Raw genomic sequence first — 23483 nt, forward strand, 5'->3', positions numbered from 1 at the left:
TCTGTAGGAGCAAAAAGAGGGCAAAGAAACCACCCAAATTTTAACTTTTAAATGGGTCAAACAGCTGAAAATTTTGAACAGTATCATTGACATGGATATCCCTTGACTTAGCTTTTGGTGTTATCTCTGGTGGCATAAAATTCTTGCAGATCAAAATTGTTTTGGTGTTTGGTTTAAACTGAGTTAAACTGGCAACACCTCCCTGAAAAGGATAATTTGCCTTTTTCTCCAGCAGCCCAGCTGTTGGACAGAGTTCTGCCCACTTCCTCTTGCCCTCTCCACATGGGGGTTTGCTGCTTTTTTTGTGGTGGTGTCTCTGTGGGTATAAAATGGAGCAGATAAAACAGATTTTGGTGTTTTTATTGGGAGGGATGATTTAGATGGGTTCTGCAAAATCTCCTCCAGTAGTTTCAGGTTTTGGGGGGTGTTGTTTGTTTTACTTGGACCTTTGCATTTTTCTTTTTCCCACTTTTATATTTCCAGTCTCCTACCTATCCCAACCAACCACTAAAAACGAAAAGATCTTTTAAAACATGAAGAACTTTGAAGAAACTTTTAAATTTAAACCACAATTTTATCCTTGGGCTCAGACTCCTCCTTGCTGCCCTGAGAGGTTTTATGGCAACTCAGACACTCCAAATTTCCTTTTCTTGGAGAGCAGCCTGAATTCTTTAATTCCATAACCCAGCACTTATCCAAACATCCCTGGGATCCTGAAACCAGCACAGCCCTGGTGGTTCCTCCTGGTGACAGAAATGGGGGACACTATAGGGAAATGGCTGGAAAAATTAACAAGGTTTTCTCCACCAAAATAAAAAATAAAACATAAAAAAATCCCTAACTCATTTCAGCCAGGCAGGAAGGGAATTGTGCTGTTCTCTGCTGCAGGTCTAATTGTCCATGTGCTGTTGTGGAGATGTCTCAGGTGATAGTGGTGCCTCTCCCAGGCAGTTTCCCTGGAAGGTTTTCTTTTTACTGAAGATAAGATGGAAACAGTAATGATGGAGACAAAACTGATAAGGGCAGGAATATCAGAAGGAATGGCAGAGTAAAGGCAGAGCTTTGACTGACTGTGCCTCAAACAGGGATTTGTGCCACTGGGGATCCTTGTGGCTTCCTGAGCTTTGGAAAGCACAGGTTGCTGAGAAAAAAAATTATGAACTCCACCCAGAATCTGTTTGTCCTTATTTTAATAAAAAATAAAGAGGGGCAAAAACCTATTAAGACATTTTCTTTAATGTGCCTAAACCCTGTGCTTTTCCAGCAGGCAGCACAGTGAGCTGTGAGAAAATAGGATTTTATCTTCTGTTTCACAAGGAAGGAACATGGGCACGGCTTCAAATAAATTTGCTATTAAGAAAAAGTCCATTATTACATTTAAGGAGTGTTCTGAAGTTTCCAGGAGTGATTTGCAAGGGCTGATCTGTATGAGCTGCACACACAGCTGAAAAGGGAGATAAATTCCTTTCTGTTAGTAACACAATCATCTCTCAAGGTATTTTTTATTAAATTAGATTGGCGTAACTAAAGTGCTCCTGATGTCATTTGTGGATGCTCCTAAATCATCAGCTAAAGAGCAGCTGATCTAAGTTTGGCCAAAGAAAGAAATGAAGTTTTAGGAGATTATATTCCTTATTCCAATCAATCAGAATTTGATATTTGTGTACGGGATTGTTTTAAAAGCATTGTAATTATGGCAGCGCTATAAATCCTATGTTAATGGAGAAGGAAAAATATGAAATGTGACACACTTTAAACCTAAATATTCAGTGGGTGTTCCTTATGGAATGAGGATGGGGGAAAGCAGGTCTGTGTGAATGTAGGCCTGGAAAAGTGGGATAGATGGATTAAAAACATTTTAATTTTACATCAAGTCTTTTCCTAGATTTCAGTTTGATGCTGAACATGCCCTGCTATATAAAGAAGTATTCCTCTGTTAATTCTTGGGGGATTTGGAGGCACTTATGAATTAATTTGTTTCCAGGAGTTCCATCAAAAGAGAAATCCTTTGTAAAACTGTAGGTGTTAAAATACAGACCAAAAAACATTTCTTGGGCTGGGAAATCAGACACAGTTCTTAGCAGAATATTGAAATTAAAATGCAGAAAAGACCCCTGAAACCTGTTAATTATTACTCTCAGATTTCACAGAAATACTTTTCTAGAGTTACTTTCAGGTTTCTTTCCTTCAAAATATACAAGATATTTGTGATTTCATGGAAATCCTTCCAATGACACCAAAATTTATTGTTTATACATTGATGGCAGTAAAATAAATTAAAATATCCAAGAGAGGAGGGATCAGTGCAGACCCAGGACAGCCCCAGCCATGGCAGTGCCCAAAACCAGGCAGCAACTGCTTGAACTGTGATGTAAAACTCTGCATTTTGTGCTGAATAATTATAATTCAGTGAAAATAACAGGAAAATACTGCTGAATGGAGATTGTCATAAGATCAGCCAATTAACACAATTTTTCTCTTGCATTTGATTGCCTTTTCTGTCCTTGGAAGAAGCCAGAAAATGAACCAAGAGATGTATCTGAAGAGATGCATTTTTTCCTTTTGGCTGCGTAACCACAGATTGATACATTCATAAATTTACAACATTTTGGGCTTTGAATGTTTCTAATTTCATTTTGGAGGAGAGGAATATTTCTTCAAACAACTGAGGCTCAACACTGCGCCATTTTTTTCCCTTTTTGAAAGGAAGTCTCTGAAGAGATGTCAGTGTTTTATCTGCAGTGAAGTGTCCTCTTTTCAGGTTCTGATTCCATGTCATCATTTCTGGTACCCAGTGTTTGAAAGCACAGGAGCATTAATTATTTTATAATAGTAAATGTCAGCGTGCAGTTGTCTCAAAACCCACCAAAAATAGAAATTTTAGCCCAACTTGCAGGTTTTAAATGGGAGCACTGCTAGGAAATAACCATCCAGAAATTAAATCTTTGTACCCACAGTTGTTTAATTCAGTTTTCAGCTCTCAGTTGAGCAGAATGGGAGTGTGGCATCAGTTGCCTGTGCAGATTTGTTACAGACACAGCCTGCCCTGGAGGCAGCAAACGCTGTCAGGGTGACAGCCACTGCCACAAACCAGAGGGGAATATTTTTGGAACCATCCAAACAGCAGAGGAAGAACATCCTGTTATAAACACACTGATACTTACATGGCTGGAAAAAAATATTATTCTCTTTTCTTCCTCAAACACACACAAAAAAAAATAAACAACAGGGAGTGTTCTCACCCTTTCATTCATTTTTCTGGGTTTCACAAGTTTGGGAGAGCCCTGGCTCTTCACAGGAATTTTGTGTTTCCCTTCCAACTGTGTCACCACCCTAGCAGGGATTTGAGGAGGTCACTAAAACTCCCTGTGCCACCAGGGTTTTGTGGGTGTGAAGCAAAACTCTGTCACCTCCACGTGACTCTGGGAGGGAATTCTTCTTGGGAGGATATTTTTGGTTTCAGGAGATGTTTGGGTGAATGGCAGTGGTGATGCAAAGGGTTTTCTTTTATACCTGGAATTATAAAAGGCCAAACTATTTTTTTTTCTTTTTTTTTAAATTTTTTTTCCCTTTTTGAGGTTGTTGAATTTGCTGCTGCATCACCTGAGGGGTGAGTGAGGTGTGAGTGGTCACTTGGTGTTTATTGTAATGAGTCTGAATGCACAGAGCACTTGGGTGAAATATGAGTAAATCTCATTACTCTGACACTGCTTGCCTGACTACAAAGAAAGTTTATATTTAGTAAACTCCTCACTCCTGTGACCTAGTTTGCTGGGGATGATAATTTTCTTCGAGTGGCTCTGAGCTGACTTTTCCCTGTGCAATTTCCATGAATGAAGGATTCTTCCCATTTCTACTCAGAGCAAGGAAGACCCTTGGAAGTTGATTCATGGATTCTTTCCCAAAATCCCATCCATCCCTGCCATTCCCTGTGTCCTGTCCCTCCATCCCTTGTCCCCAGCCCCTCCCCAGCTCTCCTGTTTATTCTATGTACTTATGTACATATAATACTTAAGTAAAATATGTGGGTTGGACTTAAATATGAATATTTAGAGGCAAGTATCTGGTGCAGAATACAGCACAGCATCCCCAAAATACCATGAAATTTGTAAAATTAGTGAGCCTCTCCCACTTTTAGTTAAATATCATCTCATTTTCTAATGACAATTAGAAAATTCTCTTCTGTTGGGGTCAGTAAAATGGTAAATAAGAGTTAAAAGCAGGATGGAATTCTTCCTTAGGACAATCTTGGAGTAAACTCATCTGTCATGTGATTTCATTAGTCCTTGCTCACTCATCTCTGACAAAAACAATCTGACCTGCTTTATTTATTTCTCACTTCAAACTATTCATTTGCAAGAAAGATTGAGGCAGCCTTTTCAGCATTATTGTGGAATTAAAAAAAAAGGAAAACTCGTGTTTTCCTTCTGCAGAGGTGGCCTTTGGAGCTGAGCTGGATCATGGGGGGGTTCTGAGCTCAGAGGAGAATCCAGCCCTGCTCATTCCTGCAAATTCCTGCCCTGCACCCCTCAGGTGTGAAAATACTGTGTTTTTCCAATCTGCTGCTCCTTTACATTTACCACTACAAAAAAAAAAAAAAAAAAAAGGAAAAAAAAATTAGGAAATATTTTCCTAACTCTGTGTGCAGATACTGTGTTATGCATCGAAAATTTCTGCTGTTTCCTGGGTGCATTTATCTTGCTGTGGAATAATTTTCATGTGTCTGGAAGGATTTTTTCTCACAAACAAGAAAAACACCTCCCAGAGGCAACAACTGATGGAAATTGCAGAGGCTTTGGAGTGTTTCTGTGGTGGTGCATCCCAAATATTCCCTTATCTAACAGAAAATGATGTGAGATTTTGCACCTGTCTGAGCTGATGGGTTTCTTTTCATTCCTAAGCATCTCTAAGAAGCTCAGGCATGTTTGTCACTCATGAGATTGAAGAATTAGCATGGAATCCTGGAATTATTTGGGTTGGTAAGGGCTTTAAATCCCATCCCATGGCAGGGACACCTCCCAATATCCCAGGGTGCTCCAAGCCCCATCCAACCTGGCCTTGGACACTTCCAGGGGTCCAGGGGCAACCACAGCTTTTCTGAGAAATCCATTCCAGAGCCTCCCCACCTTCCTACCCAAGAATTTCTAAATTAATTTTGATTTATTAATGAATTTTTTGAACATTTAATAATTCTTGTTGCATATTCAGACAGTTCAGCTCCTTCAATGTTGTTGCATGGGAATAAATTAACAAAAACTTAGAGGAAGTTTCATATCTCAGAAGATACTAAATGTTGAGTTGTATCTAAAGAAATGTTTTGTCTCCAGTCCAGGAAGAAATTTTTCAAAAAAAGAGAAATCAAAACAGATTCTTCCATTTGAGCAGAGACATATGTTTGGTGGGTTGGCACCAGACTAGGATGCAGAATCCTGTAGAACCAACTCTTCATACTCTGGGATATTTAGAGGAACAACATTCAAAATAAGGTGCTGGAGAATATAAGAAGAGAAACATTTTCAAAAGAAGAACAGGGAGCACCTGAAGAGCAGCACAAAGGAATTCCAGGCACTCCTGGGCTGTGGTGAGCAGGTCAGGATCCATAAGGATCTGCTGGATGTGGATTGGAGCAGCTGGGACAGTGGGAGCTGTCCCTGCCCGTGGCAGGGTGGCACTGGATGAGCTTTAAGGTCCTTTGCAACCCAAACCATGCTGGAATTCTGTGGAGCTCTGTCTTTATTTGTATCTCAAATGTCTGTGAGTCACAGAAAACATTGAATTTCATCAATAAATTCCCATTAATTGGAGGAGAGGTCACAGTGCCTCGTTCTGCTCTTAGGGTGATGATCATAAAACCATATCAAGAAAAAAATGAAACACTTGGGTGCCATTCAGGAAAGTTAACAGGTCCCAAGAAATTCAGCAGATTCCCTTGAAAGATGTGGTTAAACACAGAAGAAATTTTTTCCCCAGTGCTCTGATGCTCCAAGCCCTTGGAGAAGGCTTAGAGGTTTTGAGAACAAAATTAATGATACCCTTACAATTACTGCAGTTGTTCTGTTTGAGAGTGATGATTAAATCTGATCAGAAATAACATCTGCAGTGGGAACAGAGTTTAAATATCTGGATTGTGGCTGTGCAGTTCACAAAGAAAATAGAAAATATCATCTATTAACACAAAAGGCAACGTGAGAATGATTTACTTGTCAGGCAGAAAAAAAAAATACAGATCTTTTCATGGCACTGAAAAAAATCTGGGGAGATTAAGAACTGAATGGGAAGTTTGAAGCACAGTTGATGGAAAACCTCAACACCAAATTATGTGAACAAAGTCACTTTAAGGGAAAACTCAGAACCACTTTGGAGACTCCAAAGAAGATCTGTTTAAAGTGGCACAATGAAAAATCACATTATCATCCCAGAGCTGTTCCACATCATGTGCTCTTCCTTTAAAATCGCAATTTGCACTCCAATTCTCAATCCATTTCCCAGTTTTCAGGACAATTCCTGCTCCAAACTTCTGTACTGAAATCATTAAAGAAATTTGTTGGATCCTGCCTTTTATTCCTTGGACTTTATTGGGTTTGGTTAAAGATAAAGGACACAAAGCCAACAGAGCTGGTTTTGGCTGCTGTTTAATGCTGAAGGATTTGGGACTTCCAGGTGTTCCTTGAGCCTTCAATTGTAAAAAAAAAAAACTTTTTTCCATTCCTCTCCTGCATCTCAACCCCATATCTGGGAATTCCCCCCCAAGCTGCCAGGGCAGCATTCTTCCAGCAGCTTTTTAGGATTTCCCTGGCTCATTTTGTGCCTGGAATGTTTTCCCCACACTGATCCATCCATTCTCAGCTGGGTCTGGAGGTGCAGGGACACACAATTGAACTTTCAGGTTTGCATGAGAAAAAGAGGGAAGATAATGGTGGGCAGTTTTATTTCAGAGACTGATGGGAGTTATTTTGCATTTTTGGAAGCAGAGTATCCCTGTAGGAATTCCATAACTTGCTGCTTGGTGGGAGAAGTTGAACTGAAAGTTATTTTTTTCCAGGTGATAAAAATCAGGGGGATTTTCCTTTGCTTAGACTTGGATTCCTCCATGGTCTTAGAAAGTTTAAACTGACTGAGTAAAAAAGAAAAACTGTTTACAAGACAAAAACTTCTGATGAGTTTTCAAGTGATTTAATTTTTTCTATTTATCTTTCCATAGCTACAGTGCTGAGATATGAAAGCAGCACTAACAAATGATGCTCTAGGGTTACATTGGTGAATAATTTTTATTTTTTAAAAGCATAACTGGCATTTATAGTGACCTTGTCTTAAAGTTACCTTTAATTTCAGTCTAGGGAGGTGGTTTAACTTTTCATAATCTGTTAGTGTTTATAATAAGTCACATTTCAATACTAATTTGTAATTTTATTTAATTGAAATTTTAACTCAGGGGATCCTTGCTGTTGTTATTTTGGTATAACAGTGAATTCCCCAAGTCAGGTGTATTTTTAAATAAATTAATGCAGAATAATTATCATATTCCTCCAGCAAATCAATCCATTCCCATGCAGTGACTGTTTATTTGTAACAGCAGCTCCTAAATCCATGTATTTCATGAAATTGTGCCTTTTTAATAAATAAATCAGTGAGTGCTGAGCTCTCCTGGCTGATTTTGTGCTCTGGTGCTGTTCTGCAGATCCTTGCTGACGATGGTGGTCGCTGGAGGCAGCACTGTTGAAGATTATATCATTTACAGACAAGATCTCTGAAATCTCTTTCCTTCAGACAGCAAAGGTAACTCCAATCATCCACATTGTGCATTTGTCTCAAAGTAATAAGTTTATTTTTCACCTCCAAAATGGAACAGCAGCTGAACTGCCAAATGTGAACCTCTTTTTTAATGTTTATTTATTCTGAAGTGAAAAATAAGAAATATCCATGGAAAGAGCTCAATTTCTTCTCCTCCTTTTAGTTCCACGAATATTTGTCCTTCCTTAGCTTCTATTTCTTTTTTCCTGCACTTTATTCTTCTTTTCTCATGAGTGTTTTGACCTGCACATCAGTTACAATATTTTTGAGGTACTGATGAGAACCAGCACTAAAAATCTAAAGAGTAATTGAGGGTGGGGCTTCTGTTCAAAAGGACAAAAATTAGGTGAAAAAGAGCAAAACAATGGTAAATCTCTTAAAAATTTCTATAGAATTTTAGAAGTATGACTTCTTTAAATTAAATATTGAAAGTACAAACCTGATGTGTCCTGTGCCATTTATTTATTGTATTGTAAATGATCCAAATAAATGTGAGGAGAGTTTTGTTTATGGATCACTTTTTCCTATTTTGAAACTAACTCTGTATAACACTGTAGGTAATATGGGACTTTTTTTTTTTCTATTATGGAAATAGAGCTAATTTTCCCACTCATTATCTGCTGTTAATTTAATGTGTGGCAATATCTGAAATTTAGTGCTGATTATGGCAGTAGATTTTTGGTTAGCAGTACAGCTCATCTATGAGCAAACCAATTAAGACATCATTTCAGAATATAATTGAGCTCCTAATGGGGCACTTGAATTCACTGGGAATTTACATATTTGCTTTTCTTTGCTTTAGCAAAGAGAGGTCCAAAATGAGGCTGCAGCTTCAGTTCTGAACTTCTGGAGGCACCAACTCGAGCTGAGGCTTTTCAAAGTGAAGCCTGTAAAATGCTCTTGAATAAGGGCATGGATAAATTCATGGATAAGCTCCTTAATTCTTAAAATTTGAACTTTGGGTGGCTCTTAGGAGGTGGGAATTTGGGGATGTTCTTAGGATGCTGAGGCCCAGGTGATGCTCTGATGCAGCACAGGTAAAACTGATTTAAATACAAAGTGTGTAATTAATTTTCTTCTTTTAGTCAAATCAGGATGTGCTGGGAAAGGGCTCATTCTGCAAATCTTTCTGATACATATATCATATATACATATATGTCATCTCTATTTTCAAGCAGTATCAGGAGAGAATTCTTGCAAGTGCCTTGTTAGCCCACACAAATTAAGTGTCTCATTTGTGGAGTCTTTGAAAATAAAGGGGAAAAAATGAAGGCAGTTCTCTTTCCTTTTCATTTTCCCTTAGTTTGGGGATTTTTTTTGACCCTCAGAAGGAAGATTTTTCCATTTAAAAGCCAAACAGAGCTGAGAGAGGTTATTTATACCTCTGCCTTACTGAGGGGTTGGGTTTGTTTTGTTGTCACTCTTCCCTTCCAGGGTAGACCTTTGCATATGTTTTTATTTGTTCTAAAATGGGAATCTACACCATTTGGAAAACCAAATGTTTTGGGGGAATAATTATCAAAGTCTGTGTTTGGGTTCCAAAAAAACCTTTTTTGCTATGTGAAAAACTAGGGCAGGGAAAGTAGTTTTGTCTGTAAGGTTCATGTTGTGCTGGTTATTTCCTGAAAGTTTTAATGTGTACATGTGGATAAACCTCAGGATGCTCCAGTGAAATCCAAGAAAACATTTAGTTCTCATTCTCAGCATCTTAACTTGTATTTTGTACTCTTTTTATTATTTTTTTTTCCCCACTAAAGTGCTCACAGCTGTGCAGGTATATTTGATCTATTTTTAAAAGCAGGGGCTCTCTGGATGGAATCCACATTCCTGTGCAGCCCAATAGTCCCAAACCTCCCTGACCCTGCCTCACCCACCCAGAGCTCGTGCATTATCTTTAATTATATGATACCATTGCTGTTTTCCTCCATAGGAAACCCTTCCATTAAATAGATGGAATTTAACCAGCAATCCACTGCCTTGAATTGTTCAATCCTTCTGTCATGTCCAGGCCTTTCTCTGCACAATTTGCTTTTGTGCTTTCTCACCCCCTTTTACCAACAGGTTTTGGAGAATCCCACACTGGGTTGGGTTGGAAGGGACAATAAAATTCATCCAGGTCTGTGGTACAACTTCCACTATGCCAGGCTGCTCCAAACCCTGTTTAATCTGGCCTTGGATATTCCAGGGATCCAGGGGCAGCCCCAGCTTCTCTGGAATTCCCAATTCCCAATATCCCAATATCCATCCCTACCCTCTGGCAGTGAAGCCTTGGCTGTGCTCCCCTCTGCTCCCTGCATGGCTCCCAAAGTTTGGGGTTTGGGTTGGAGTTCCCAGCTCTGCCATCCCAAAGTTTGGGGTTTGGGTTGGAGTTCCCAGCTCTGCCATTCCCAAAGTTTGGGTTTTAGGTTTGGGTTCCCAGCTCTGCCATTCCCAAAGTTTGGGTTTTGGGTTGGGGTTCCCAACTCTGCCATTCCCAAAGTTTGGGTTTTGAGTTTGGGTTCCCAGCTCTGTCATTCCCAAAGTTTGGGGTTTGGGTTGGAGTTCCCAGCTCTGCCATTCCCAAGGTTTGAGTTTTTGGGTTTGGGTTCCCAGCTCTGCCATTCCCAATATTTGGGGTTTTGGGTTGTGGCTCCCAGCTCTGCCATTCCCAAAGTTTGAGTTTTGGGTTGGGGATCCTATCTCTGCCATTCCCAAGATTTGGGTTTTGGGTTTTGGGTTATGTATCCCAGCTCTGCCATCCCAAAGTTTGAGTTTTTGGGTTTGGGTTCCCAGCTCTGCCATTCCCAAAGTTTGGATTTTTGGGTTGGGGTTCCCAGCTCTGCCATTGCCAAAGTTTGGGGTTTTGGGTTGTGGCTCCCAGCTCTGCCATTCCCAAGGTTTGGATTTTTGGGTTGGAGTTCCCAGCTCTGCCATTCCCAAAGTTTGGGGTTTGGGTTGGAGTTCCCAGCTCTGACAATCCCAAAGTTTGGATTTTTGGGTTGGGGCTCCAGCTCTGCCATTCTCAATATTTGGGGTTTTGGGTTGGGGTTCCCAGCTCTGCCATTCCCAAAGTTTGGGGTTTGGGTTGGAGTTCTCAGCTCTGACAATCCCAAAGTTTGGATTTTTGGGTTGGGGTTCCCAGCTCTGCCATTCCCAAAGTTTGGGTTTTGGGTTGTGGCTCCCAGCTCTGCCATTCCCAAGGTTTGAGATTTTGGGATTTTGGGTTGGGGCTCCCAGCTCTGCCATCCCAAGGTTTGGGTTTTGGGTTTGGGTTCCCAGCTCTGCCATTCCCAAAGTTTGAGGTTTGGGGTTTGGGTTGAGGTTCCCAGCTCTGCCATTCCCAAGATTTGAGTTTTTGTGTTGGGGCTCCCAGCTCTGCCATTCCCGAGGTTTGGGGTTTGTGTTGGGGATCCTATCTCTGCCATTCCCAAAGTCTGAGTTTTGGGTTGAGGTTCCCTGCTCTGCCATTCCCAAAGTTTGGGGTTTTGGGTTTGGGGCTCCCAGTTCTGCCATTCCCAACATTTGGGGTTTGGGTTTTGGGTTATGTATCCCAGCTCTGCCATTCCCAAAGTTTGGGTTTTGGGTTTGGGTTCCCAGCTCTGCCATTCCCAAAGTTTGGGGTTTTGGGTTGTGGCTCCCAGCTCTGCCATTCCCAAAGTTTGGGGTTTGGGTTGGAGTTCCCAGCTCTGCCATCCCAAAGTTTGGGGTTTGGGTTGGAGTTCCCAGCTCTGCCATCCCAAAGTTTGGATTTTTGTGCTGGGGTTATCCTGAGCAGCAGGGATGGGTTCCAGCAGTTGTCTCCTCCATTTTTCCTGAATTGTCATTAAAAGCAAGGAGCCTTTTCTGAAGATGTTTTTCTGAGAACAATCAATTTTCTGTCTCACTCTGTCTCCTTTCCATATGAAAGGTTTGGAGTTTTATGAAATCCCAAGGTGCTCTCTCTAACACAAGCTATAAACGAATTCTACCTTCTTAAATTGAATAAAAGGAGACCTACTTCATTTGAATTTTTTTTTTCCCAAAGAAATTATTTAAAGGATTTAGGTTAAAAAAAAAAAAGTATTTTCCTAATGTTGCTCTTTAATATCACAACTTTTAGGAGCAGTTTAGAGCCAAATTTTCAAAGTGCATTTGAAATGTAATAGATTTGATAAGCTCTTCTCTGTCTGAGCAGAAATTTTTGTACCACTTGTGCCAAGTTTTTGCACAGAGCAAGAAGTTTGTTTTCCCTGATCCCAGTTCTCTTCCAGCTGCTCTTTCTGAAACTGAATTATGGGCTGGAGTTTTGAATTTTTCCTTACACAGATATTGTAAATAAAACCAACTACAAAAGCTTTGCATTTTGAAAAATTGGAGCAGCAGGCACCCTGAACAAAAGGAAATGTTCTCAACACTTCTTTTATTGTAACCAAGTTAATCAAGCTCAGGGATTTAGTTGTAATTTCAGTGTTAAATGTTTAAGTAATGCAAAACTTTTTAATCCTGCAGTGCCTCTCTTTTTAAAATTCATAACAAAATAGAGGAAAATTGTTACAGTTAATTTTTTTAAGAGTTAATTTTTCTTAGCAAAGCTGAAGATTGGTTTCCTACAACCCCAGGAGCCTGGAGACCTCCAGAAATTTTGAGGTTCTTGGGATGTCTCCAGAAAATATTGAGGGTTTGGATTATTTCAGTCTGTGGTTTTAGAAAATGTTACAAATCTTTAGGTTTTCCTGAAATACCACAAGACATTTCTGTGAAGTGAAAGCCACATCTTTTTGCTGAAAGGGCTACTGGTTTAAAATAACAGATAATGTCATTATTTATTAATTATAAATAATATTTAAAAGAAGAATGTATAGTGTAGTATTTAAGGTAAATCAAATTATTCTTTTCTCTTGAAACACCAAACTCAGATCATTGATTTTTTTGTTTTAATAATTCTTTCTGAAAAAAACAAAAAGGAAGAAGCTCAAGGGCAGCAAATTTAAAATGTAGCTGTTAATGAAAACCTAATAAAAGGTGAGTTTTTTGCATGAAAGTGGCCTGAAAGGTTTTGAAGGGATTCTTTTTTTTTTCATTTTGTGCTTCAGTTTTGTTTTCTTTTCCCCTTCCTATCAATTCACACCCTTGGAGGGCCACTGCCATGGTGAAACATGTCTTGAAATGTTTAAGGAAGGCATTATCATTTTTGAAATTCTCAACTGGCCTTTTCCTAGAAGGATCCCAGTCCAGGGAAATGCTTGAAAATTAAAACCAGGGATGCTTCTAAAATCAAACACAGCAAGTTTCTGAAGAAAAGAGCCTCTCTTCCCATCCAAACCTGTGGTGATGCTCCAGAGCTGAACACAAAAAGGGATTATTTTTATTTTTTACCACATTCCTGGAAAATATTCCTGAGAGGTAAAGGCTCTTCCCAAGGTGGGTCAGTGATTGCCACAGTTGGCTTGGGCTCAGCCTCCCAGACTAAGTTTGGATCACTTCAAAGGATCCATCCCATTTTTTTTGAGGTTTCATCACACAATCATGGAATCATTGGGGTTGGAAAAGACCTTTAAGGTCCCAGAGTCTGGGCATTGACCCAACCCAAGTCCACCCCCAGTTTATTGGTGCCATTCTGAGAGTGGGGACAACTTTCCTGGGTTTAGGAAAAGGGAAAATGAACTAAAGTTTCTGTTTCAAAACTCATCAAAAGTTAAAATATCTTTTTTGATCAGTCCTTAATTCCCCAAGCTGTTGTTTGAAAACAAAATGCTCTTGTTTCTCTACCATATAAATGAGAATGCTCACTAGTTATTTGATAATAAACAGTTCATGGAGAAGTAGCTCCAGGAGTGAATTCTTGTTTCATTCCTGTCCCAACAAGGGAACAACCAAACCTGACCACAGGTGCCCCTTCAATAAAAGGCAACAGAGGAAAATCCTAAATATTATTGGTATTATAATGTATATTTAACCTGCCCTAGATAATTCTAACATTTATTAATGCTGTTAATTTTTATTTGGAAGTTTTATACTCTTGCCAGTGCAGACATTTATATTGGTTCAGGCCTTTTTTTTTTTTTATCATTTCCTTAAGTTTTCTCTGTATCTGCAGCACAATTTCAGCATTTGAGTGGCATTTGCAGGGGACAGATCCTGCAGGCAAATGAGCAGGTGACAGGAGGCACAATGGCACTCAGGAATTGTGTGACACGTGGGTGTTCTGACTGCAGGATCCTCTTTGTGCTCAATGAAGTTCTCATGGAGCTGCTTTCAGTAAAATTGTATTCTCAGAGTATGGAATTCAATATATCCCCATCACAGGCAGCCTTCAGCTGGGTTCTTTACACCAGTCCTGCTAGCATTCTACCTTTTAATAGCACTTGAAGTGCAAAAAGCTGAGTAAACTGCCTGAGTGTTGTATCAGAATGATTTTCCTTGATCAGGTTCATGTTTATTCAGTTGGTTGTGATCCTTGGAAAACAGTTCTTGGGAATTGATGGGAGAGGAAGAGCTGTGTTCCTGCAAAGGGCACTTCAGAACTCACTGGAAACTACAAAACTTTTATCTTCCAGTGAAGCAAGTTGGCAAATCCCTGATTCAGGGGATGCTACTGAAAAATAAAGCCATGTTAGCAATATTTGGCTGGTTTTGCATGTCAGGAGTATTATTGAGGCTAGTTCTGGAAAATCCAGCTCTTCTACAATGGCTCCTCTTGGAAAGGATTGTGAGGGTTTAAAGCTGAGCCAGGCACCTTCCTGAGCAGGAGGGTACAAAATCTGGGGGTTCCTACCAAATGTTTTTCCATGATTCCTTGGTTTTTCTCTTTCTTTGTACTTAAAAGGCTTTTTTCTAATGCCTTTTTAGTGGAAATTTTGTTTGTGAACTAGTCCATACATAAAACTGATTTTTCTGGTTTGTCTTAAATTGCATTTCTTTGATGATCTAAAATCTAAAATACATTTCAAGCTTTTAAAAATAGACCCACAGAAAGGGACAAGTCCCTGCTTTGACACAGATGTTTCTGCAGGAGGGCCAGTGCCCTCAGATTATCATGACAGTCCCATCTAAACATACTTAAAATACAAAATTATACATTCTCCATGAATAGTTTTGATTTGGGCTGCAGGAATGTGGAGCTGAAATTCCAGTTAGAGATGGTTTGTAATTCTGAAGGACCAGCCTGGCTGCAGCTGCAGGGACAGGGATAAGGACACACTGATGAGAGCAGAGCAGGAGGTGGGAGTCACACACCTGTCCCTGGAAAAAACAACCCCTGAGAGCTCGTGTTTGATACCCAAAGTGGTTTTGTGAAGATGGGAGTGTGGCTGATCCATCAGAAAATGCTTTCAAAGCAAAGACTTGTTGGGAAACCTGGAGTGAAGGTGGGAGTGGGGCCCTCACTGGGCTTGGGTTGTGTCTGACACCTCTGGGGCTGCTCCCTGCAGGATTTCATTTCCTGCCCCACACAGGTCCTTCTTCTCTAGGCATCCAAGGCAGAGTAAGGAGGGGCTCTGGAGTGACTTTCCAGGGTCTAAAGGAGCTCCAGGAGAGTTGGAGAGGGACTGGGAACAAGGGATGGAGGGACAGGACACAGGGAATGGCTCCCACTGCCAGAGGGCAAGGATGGAAATTGGGAATTGGGAATTCCTGACAGGATCCAAACAAGGAGCTGATCCAAAACAGGAGCTGATCCAAACCAGGGGCAGGATCTAAACCAGGAGCTGATCCAAACCAGGACCAGGATCCAAACCAGGGACAGGATCTAAACCAGGAGCTGATCCAAATCAGAGACAGTATCTAAACCAGGACCAGGATCCAAAACTGGGGCAGGATCCAAATCAGAACCAGGATCCAAATCAGCACCAGGATCTGAATCAGGACCAGGATTCAAATCAGAATCAGGATCCAAATCAGAATCAGGATCCAAATCAGGACCAGGATCCAAATCAGCACCAGGATCTGAATCAGGACCAGGATCCAAACCAGGAGCTGATCCAAACCAGGCCCAGGACCCAAACCTGCAGCATCCCCCCATGGTTGTGCTCCCACAGCCCAAATGGTCCCAGCCCCCATTCCAGGGAAAACACAGGGTTTATTTTGGTCCAAACTTTCCATTTTGGAATTACTGCTGGATCCCTGCTGGAAGCACAGGGACATTTTGTGTCTGCTCCCCTGGGTGTGGGGAGGATTTCTGGAGAGGGGCTTGGGGTAAAGACTGGGAGGGACAGGAGCAGGGAATGGCTGCACTGCCAGAGGGCAGGGATGGATACTGGGATAGTGGGAATTGAGAATTCCCAGAGCAGCTGTGGCTGCCCCTGGATCCCTGGAATGTCCAAGGCCAGATTAAACAGGGTTTGGAGCAGCCTGGATGGTGGAAAGGGTCCCATGGCAGGGATGGGAATGGATGAGCTTCCAAGCCCATCCCTGCTGGGATTTTATGAATTTAAGAAGCCTCAGGGCAGAAGAGAGCCCAGTGGCTGTTCCCAGCCTCCTGCAGCTCCCAGGCTATCACCTTTCCCAGCCCCTGATCACAGCTCCCTGATCATGTTTCAGAGCCTGGCACTGACACTGAGCTCACCACAGCACCTAGAAAACTGCTTCCATATTAATTACTCAAAATAAGTAACAAATTACATTTTCTATAAAATTACTCCTCTATCTCACATCTGGGTGATCTCAGAAATCTTTTCCAACTTTACCATTGTGTGATCTGGGCTGAGATATAGAAAATATCTCAGTGTTTTGTATATAATAAATCCTAACTGTATTTTGACTTGTTATTGTTGCACTCCATTATTCCTTGTGCACCTCCCTCAGCCGTGCTCGTGCTTCAGCCTTTTCTTGCACTTCCTGCAAAAAGGAAAAACGATGCCAGCTGGGAAAACTTTGTGCAAGGCAATTGTGTGGAAATGATCTCCCAACCAGGGAACTGAGGAGCACAGCCCAGTGTACTCCTGCTTTGGCTCTGTGGCATCAATTTGATCTGTAAAGTAATTTCACGATTATAAGCCGCACCATTTTGACTAAAAGTTTGGTCCGAACCCAAAGTGCGGCTTATAATCAGGTATGGCTTATATATGGACAGAGAATGAAAAGTTGCTGTTTCAGTTTGGAGGACAGGTGTCTGCTGAGAAAGGCAGGAGCTTCTCTTTGAAATGGAGAATGGAAACCCCCTCCCTCCAAATTATTATAATTTTGAAATCAAGGGGCTCTCAGGCAAAGATATGGGAAATAGGAATAACAGTTCTTTTCTAGGGAAATTAAAATAGAAACACAGCAGTACAAAGAACAAACCCCAAACCCTGACACAGTCAGAGTACAGCCTGACACCCGTCAGGCAGGGTGTTGGCAGCAGTCCCATTCCATGGTGGCTGCATCCTCCTGCAGTGACAGATGTGGCTCAGTTGGAGCAGTGCTCCTGTACAAGGTGCAGTTTCCCTCCGGAGCTCCAGTGGGGATGTGGAGAAATCCGGTTTTCCTCTGGAGTCCAGTGGAGAAAGGGCTCCCTTAGTGTCCCAAAACCTCTGTTTTTATCTTGGTAAGAAATGTTGGGCTCTTCCCCCTGGCTGGAGCAACTCCCAATGGGATGCAGTAATTTTATCAGTGCCACAGTGGGACTCAATGGCCATGAGCAGAAAATGACTGGCTGGAGGAAGGATGGGTTGTGAAAAGATAAAAAACACTGCCCCAGCTGTTTTATAAACCATGGCCATGAACAGGAGATATCCCATGAGATAAAGAACACTGCCCCAGCTGGTTTATAAACCATGGCCACGAACAGGAGATATCCCATGAGATAAAGAACACTGCCCCAGCTGGTTTATAAACCATGGCCATGAACAGGAGATATCCCATGAGATAAAGAACACTGCCCCAGCTGGTTTCAATGGATGCCCATTAGCAGAATATCTCCCACAGAGATCAGGATCACTGCCCCACCCTCAGCAGATGGTGACAGAACAGACACCTTTTATCACACTCTGTATTGTAATGTGCGGCTTATAATCACGAAATTACTGTACTGATAGACACAATGTAGTAGGTTTTAAACAGATTTTTTTCAGAGGCTGAAACATTTGTTAAGGTATGGCTTGTGCTGTCCCAAATAAATAGTTAAACACCAAATTTTGAGGGAGGTAAAATTCAGAGCCTGCACTCCAGATACAGACTGACAGAATTCCTGCACTGTCTGTCCTCTCCATTGTGGAGAAATTCTGGAGGAAGGGCTAAAACCATAAGTGATTTTTGGGTTCAGGTCAGGGGGATTACATTTCTGGCTGCAAGGAAAGAAGGGTCTGTGATCAATCCCTAAATGCAGAAGGTTGTAAGAAGCTGAAAGCAGTTTAGCCCCTCAGCCTGGGAAGTGAACTTGAAAAGTGGGATGAAGGGAAGGGGGGCAAGGAGAGGTTCAGGGATTACAGACTCTTCCTTCCCTGGAATAGCAGGGCTGTGCTCCTTACAATAAATTTCAGCTTAAATTCAAGTTCATGGAATATTTACAATAATGGGAAGTATTCACTGAAAAGGGAGGGAAAAAACCCCAAACCACAGCATACAAAAGATCTGCTGGGCTGACACACCAGTGAATTATTTGTTTAGGTGGAAATAGAAATGTAGAAAATATGAATCTAGGATTGAACTGTATGTTCTAGCAGTGAACTAAATGTGATTTAGTGATGATAAAAAGGTGATTTTAAAGCAGACAGATTGAGGCTTGTACAGCTGGAATTGCTGAATCCTGGAGTCCTGACTCTTGATGGCAGAGCTGAAAAAGCATTTCAGTTACCTGCCCAAATCACAGAATCACAAACACAGCTCTGTAATGGGTTCCATTCCTGAAATTCATTGTTCCATTCCTGAATTTCAGTCTGTCATTCCTGCATTCTGGAAAGGCCTCTCATTCCAAATACCTGCCCTTTCTTCTGCTTTTCAAGCATTTAGGTAACTCTGCATCAGGTTTTGCAAGATGAACTCTAGGACAGGGATTCCAAACCAGTTAAATTTCTTCTGACCTGTCCCTGAACTCATCTAGAAACACTGTCAGTGTTGAAGCCATCCCTGTTTATTTCCATGCTTCTGTAACTCCACTAAAAGGTAAAAAATAAAGATTTTGGAGGAGTGTTGAAGATGTTTCTGATGAGGTTTTGTTGTGATGGTCTAGAGAAAATAAACATGAATTATTCTATCAGTAGATCTTGCTGTAACATCTGTAACTTGATGATTCAAATTTAATAAATTACTAAATTCAGTGTTTGGCCACCAAATGTGAGTGATGGGACAACCTGTGGCACATCTGGATTTGTCCAAATGGATTTGAGTTTGTGCTTGTCCACAGCAGCTCAAGGCCTGACAGTAAAAGAAAACAGAATATTTCTGAAAGCTCAGAATGCTGAGTTGATGCTTTCAAGTCTAGAAAGCAAAATAGTACAATAAACCAAAAACCTGATCTGTGCTTCTAAAGAAAATGCACTAAAATAGCTGAAAACCTGCAACACCTTCAAGGCACCCTTTGAACATTAGAAAAACTTGCATTTTACCTCCTTTTGTGAGAATTTCACAATTAACATTCCAGAAAGCTCTCTGGCGTCTCTTGGAATGCACCTGAGCAGCAATATCACTTTTTAACCTAAAAAAAAATAGAAAAATATGTTAAATTGTATTGATGTTACACCAAAAGCTACCAAAAATAAATGGGATGTCTGTTCCTTTTTTGTCCCTCCCAAAAAACAAAACAAATCCTAGGGTTGAGTTCTATCCCTGGCACTTTAATAAATTTAAAGAGAGGAAAGAAGACACATTGACTCTTTTAGACTTTTCAGTGGTTTGAGAAAGAAAAAGTCACATTTTAATGGAAGCTGTGAGTGCTGGAAGCCCAACAGTTAAAAATCCAGGAAATTTTGTAGTGCTGCAAATCCTGCTCAGTTAAAGGGAACGTGGCAGTTCTAAATCATGTGTCCCAGGAAATCAACACTGGTTTGAAATGTGTACAAACTGAAAACAGTCTATGCCAGAACTCCTTGTGCTAGTGCCAGCTAAAAGCAAGAAAGAAAGGGGGGAAAAAATCAAATTGATGGGTTTCAAAGCTGATAATTGTGCCTGAGTGCTGTGGCTGTAAATCACTGAGTGGCTTTTCCTTGGATACAGCAGTGAGTGCATGTAAATGTCCACATGTTTTCTTTGCAGTGCCACCAAATACCTGAAATCCCCCATCAAAGTTATTAAAATACAACCTGATGCAACATTTCACCATTTGCCTTAACCTGAGATGATTCCATGAATGTCAAATACCATAATGCTGAGGGAAAATCAAAATTCATGCACAACATGACGGCAGAATGTGTGACCTTAACTTCAGAGCAGTGTTAAATTATCTTGCTGGAGTTCCAAAAAGCTTCATGGATTAAGTTTTTTTTCAGAGTGTTACTCTTGAAGAGTGGGAAATTTTTAAAAACAATTTTCAATTCTGTGTGAAGAGACTTTTCAGTTTGGCTCAGCTTCTCCAGAATCATCTCTGCAATCGTTTTGGGCAGAGAAAATCGTGGCTCTGAAGGTGTGTTGGGTCTGTTCCTCAGGATGATTCCACTCCCCTTGTTACATCCATGGCCCTTCCCAAATCATCTCCTGGTGCTGACCACACAAAAATTTGAAAGTGAATGTTAAAACAAGATTCTGTTCCTCTTTATTGGTTTTATGTCTTGTGTATTCAGAAAGAGCAGCTGGAAAATGCGCTACAAAAATGGATTTTTCTCAAACTCACTGGCAGAATTTATCCAGAGGTGCAGAAATTGTGCAGAATTATACAAAAATTCATGGTTTGGGTTTCAGATTGAACCTTAAAGCTCATCCCAATCCACCCCTCCCACCATCCCAGGCTGCTCCAGTCCCTGTTTAACCTGGCTTTGGACACTCCAGGGATCCAGGGGCAGCCACAGCTTTTCTGGGCACCCTGTGCCAGCCCCTCCCCACCCTCCCAGCCAGAAATTCCTCCCTAAATATTTATATTTGCAGCTTTGAGACTTTTTTTTTTTTGCAAAGCCCAGGCTGCCATTCAGGGGTGTGGTTGCAACAAATGTAGAGCTTGTTGTGGGTTTGGGGTTTGGACCAAGCCAATTAATTCAATTAATAAAGCAGAAGGGATCTTTGTGCTGCCACATTAATTCTGCCACAAAATGATGTGGTTACATCAAGTGGGAAGAAACATTGATACAAAATATTTTGGTAAATGGGTGCAATAATAGCCCTTGATGATAATTTGAAGAATATGAGTGTTAGAATACAGTGTTATTTCAGATGAATTAATATTTTCTGTATTTAATGCTTCTTTGGATGAATAAACCAAAAATCTTTTAGGGAAAAACCTTGGTTTAAGCTGCTCATTTTTATCTGCTGCCTCAAATACTTGAAGGTGCTGAGGAACAAACTTTTTTTACCTTCCACTGTTACCATCATGTGCTCAGTTGGGCTGACCTGCAGCACTAAAAGCCAAATTTCTTGGTGTGTCCATTTAAGACATTTTCATTTGTGTTTCAGGATGAATTCTTAACCTTGAGTAATTTTACACCACTTTGTAGTGAAGCCCTAGTGTGCAAAATGAACATCTGCCTGTATGAGATTCTTAATTCTGGTGGTTTAGCAGAGGACATGTTTATAGTTCAGAAAATAAATAATTCAGGAGCCTGTATCTGCCTTGTGTTGACTCTTTGTAACCTTACTTGTGATTTACTAATTGAATCCTTCCACTTAGTGCCAGTTAACTGTTACCTGCAAGGACCTGAGTTGAGGAAAGACCTGGGCACTGTTACTTGAAGCTGCAGAATATCAAGAAAATAATAATAGTTATTATTGTTGTTATTATTATATAACATTTCTACTATGAGGCTGCTAAAAGCTTTGGATGGTGCCACAGTGCAGGAAACTCAACTGATATAAAATCTGTTCACTAATGATGTTACAGCCCCAGATCTCAGTTCAAGGAAAATTAAAGATGCTCTTACTGATTTTCAGGCTATCTTGATATTAGGGAGAATTACTGAATTATCAGGGAATAATTCTTGTTGTCCACACTAAATATTTCCATCTGTTCTCTGCAACTGAGCAGGAGCTAAAATATTTCCTGTGCTCTGGTGCCATTTCCAGAATGGCTTCATTTTGTCTTTTTGTTCAAAACCATGTTTTGTTGGCATTCTCTAAGACTTTGGTTGCTCAAATGAAGATGCTGTTCCTCACACTTGTTGATCACATTCATCCAAAGGGAGGCCAGAAGCAGAATTCCAGTTTGAGATTATTTTAAGTCCCACTTTTGTTTAGGTTTGGTTGCCATTTCAACAAAGCAGGTTGAAGTTTTCTCCCCAGCATCCCTTGAAAAGTGCTTTCAAAATCCAACCAAGTTCTTTGTGTGTGGAATTCATTTCAGCCTTGAGCTTTTTGATGGGGATGGGACCATTCAGATCCTTTAAATTGGGCTTGGTTTGGATCAGCTCAAAAAACCAGAACCCAAAAATACTGAAATACAGGAGAGGCTGACTGGGGGAGCTGCAGCTCCCAGGATTGTAAGGTAAGGAGGAAATTTTGGGTGAAACCATGTCCAGACACTGCATTTCTGTTTTCCTGGTGTGGAACACAGATCCCAAAACATCCCAACAGCTGGGTGACATTCCCAGTGCCACACCTGGCCTTGCTGCCCCTCAAGGTCCTGGCAGATCACATCCAGCTCAAGGGGCAGGAGGAAAGAGTGGACTTTTATTTTATTTTATTTTATTTTATTTTATTTTATTTTATTTTATTTTATTTATTTAGATAATTCAGATAAATCAGATCCCAGGATCTGGTTGCCCAGCAGTTCCAATCTGATGCAATTCTGGAGGAATTTCAAGTTTTTCTCCCTGAACTGATGCCTCAGACTCTCCTTGGGAGATGGAACCTCTCATCTGGAAGCTCCCATTAACTCCAGACCTTTGAATTAGGGAAGTTTGCAGGTACAGGAGAGGAAACAAAAGCTTCAGGGGTCAGAAACTTCATCTTTTATTATGCCTGAAGCCAGAAAGTGTCACAAACAGGCAGAGAATGAAGGAACTGGGACACTTTAATTGTGATTTCTGTGAAGGAAGAAGAATTCAGTCATTAAATTGATATTTTGCTGTTCACTGTTCTTAGAGCCATACAAAATTGTGAGTCTGTGATGTTATTACATTTGTATTTTAATTATTGAATTAATATTATTTATTCTATTATTTATTGTATTGGCATTCATACAGCTTAATTCTTAAGCTAACTTAAAGCAATTAAAATTGTTCAACATCTTGTTTCTTTAGCTTGAAAGAGTTTTGGTTTTTTTGGTCATAGAGAAAACTTCATATAAAATCATGAAACAAAAAAGCAAATTTAGGTTTAACCAAGTTGGCTGTTGACTGCTACTGAAAGTCTTGTTGGATCCTTTTCCTCTGTGTGCTCTGCTGGTGTGAAAATCCTTCAGTTTATATTTCTGTCTTTAATTTTAAAAATCTGGAATTTGGTAATTCCTGTTGTTGATTTGCTGTCAAACACCCTGACACCCTTAAATCCTTGGTTTTACTGTGCTTTCCCCAGTGACATTTGGTACACTTGTCATTAATAATATTTAATATTTCTCTTTGGCCTTAGTGCTGTTGTGATACATATTTCTAAAAATCAGAGGAATATTTGATTATTTAGTCCCATTTATTTAGAAATACCTTAAAACCAGACTTTATAAAATTTCTTGAAACTTTCTG

The 23483-nt window shown here is 40.5% G+C and overlaps 1 protein-coding gene across 2 annotated transcripts in view; it reads left to right on the plus strand.

Moving 5' to 3' along the window:
* The window catches only part of MBD5 (methyl-CpG binding domain protein 5), a 114221-nt gene that overhangs the window by 35901 nt on the left and 54837 nt on the right, over positions 1–23483 (plus strand). For both annotated transcript variants that reach the window (XM_033064836.1, XM_033064837.1), the window contains exon 2: positions 7679–7776. The gene's annotated coding sequence lies outside the window, so the exon portion shown is untranslated. The remainder of the gene's footprint in view (positions 1–7678; positions 7777–23483) is intronic.

The sequence above is a fragment of the Catharus ustulatus genome, chromosome 7, assembly GCF_009819885.2.
Source record: "Catharus ustulatus isolate bCatUst1 chromosome 7, bCatUst1.pri.v2, whole genome shotgun sequence".
Taxonomy (NCBI): Eukaryota; Metazoa; Chordata; class Aves; order Passeriformes; family Turdidae; genus Catharus; species Catharus ustulatus.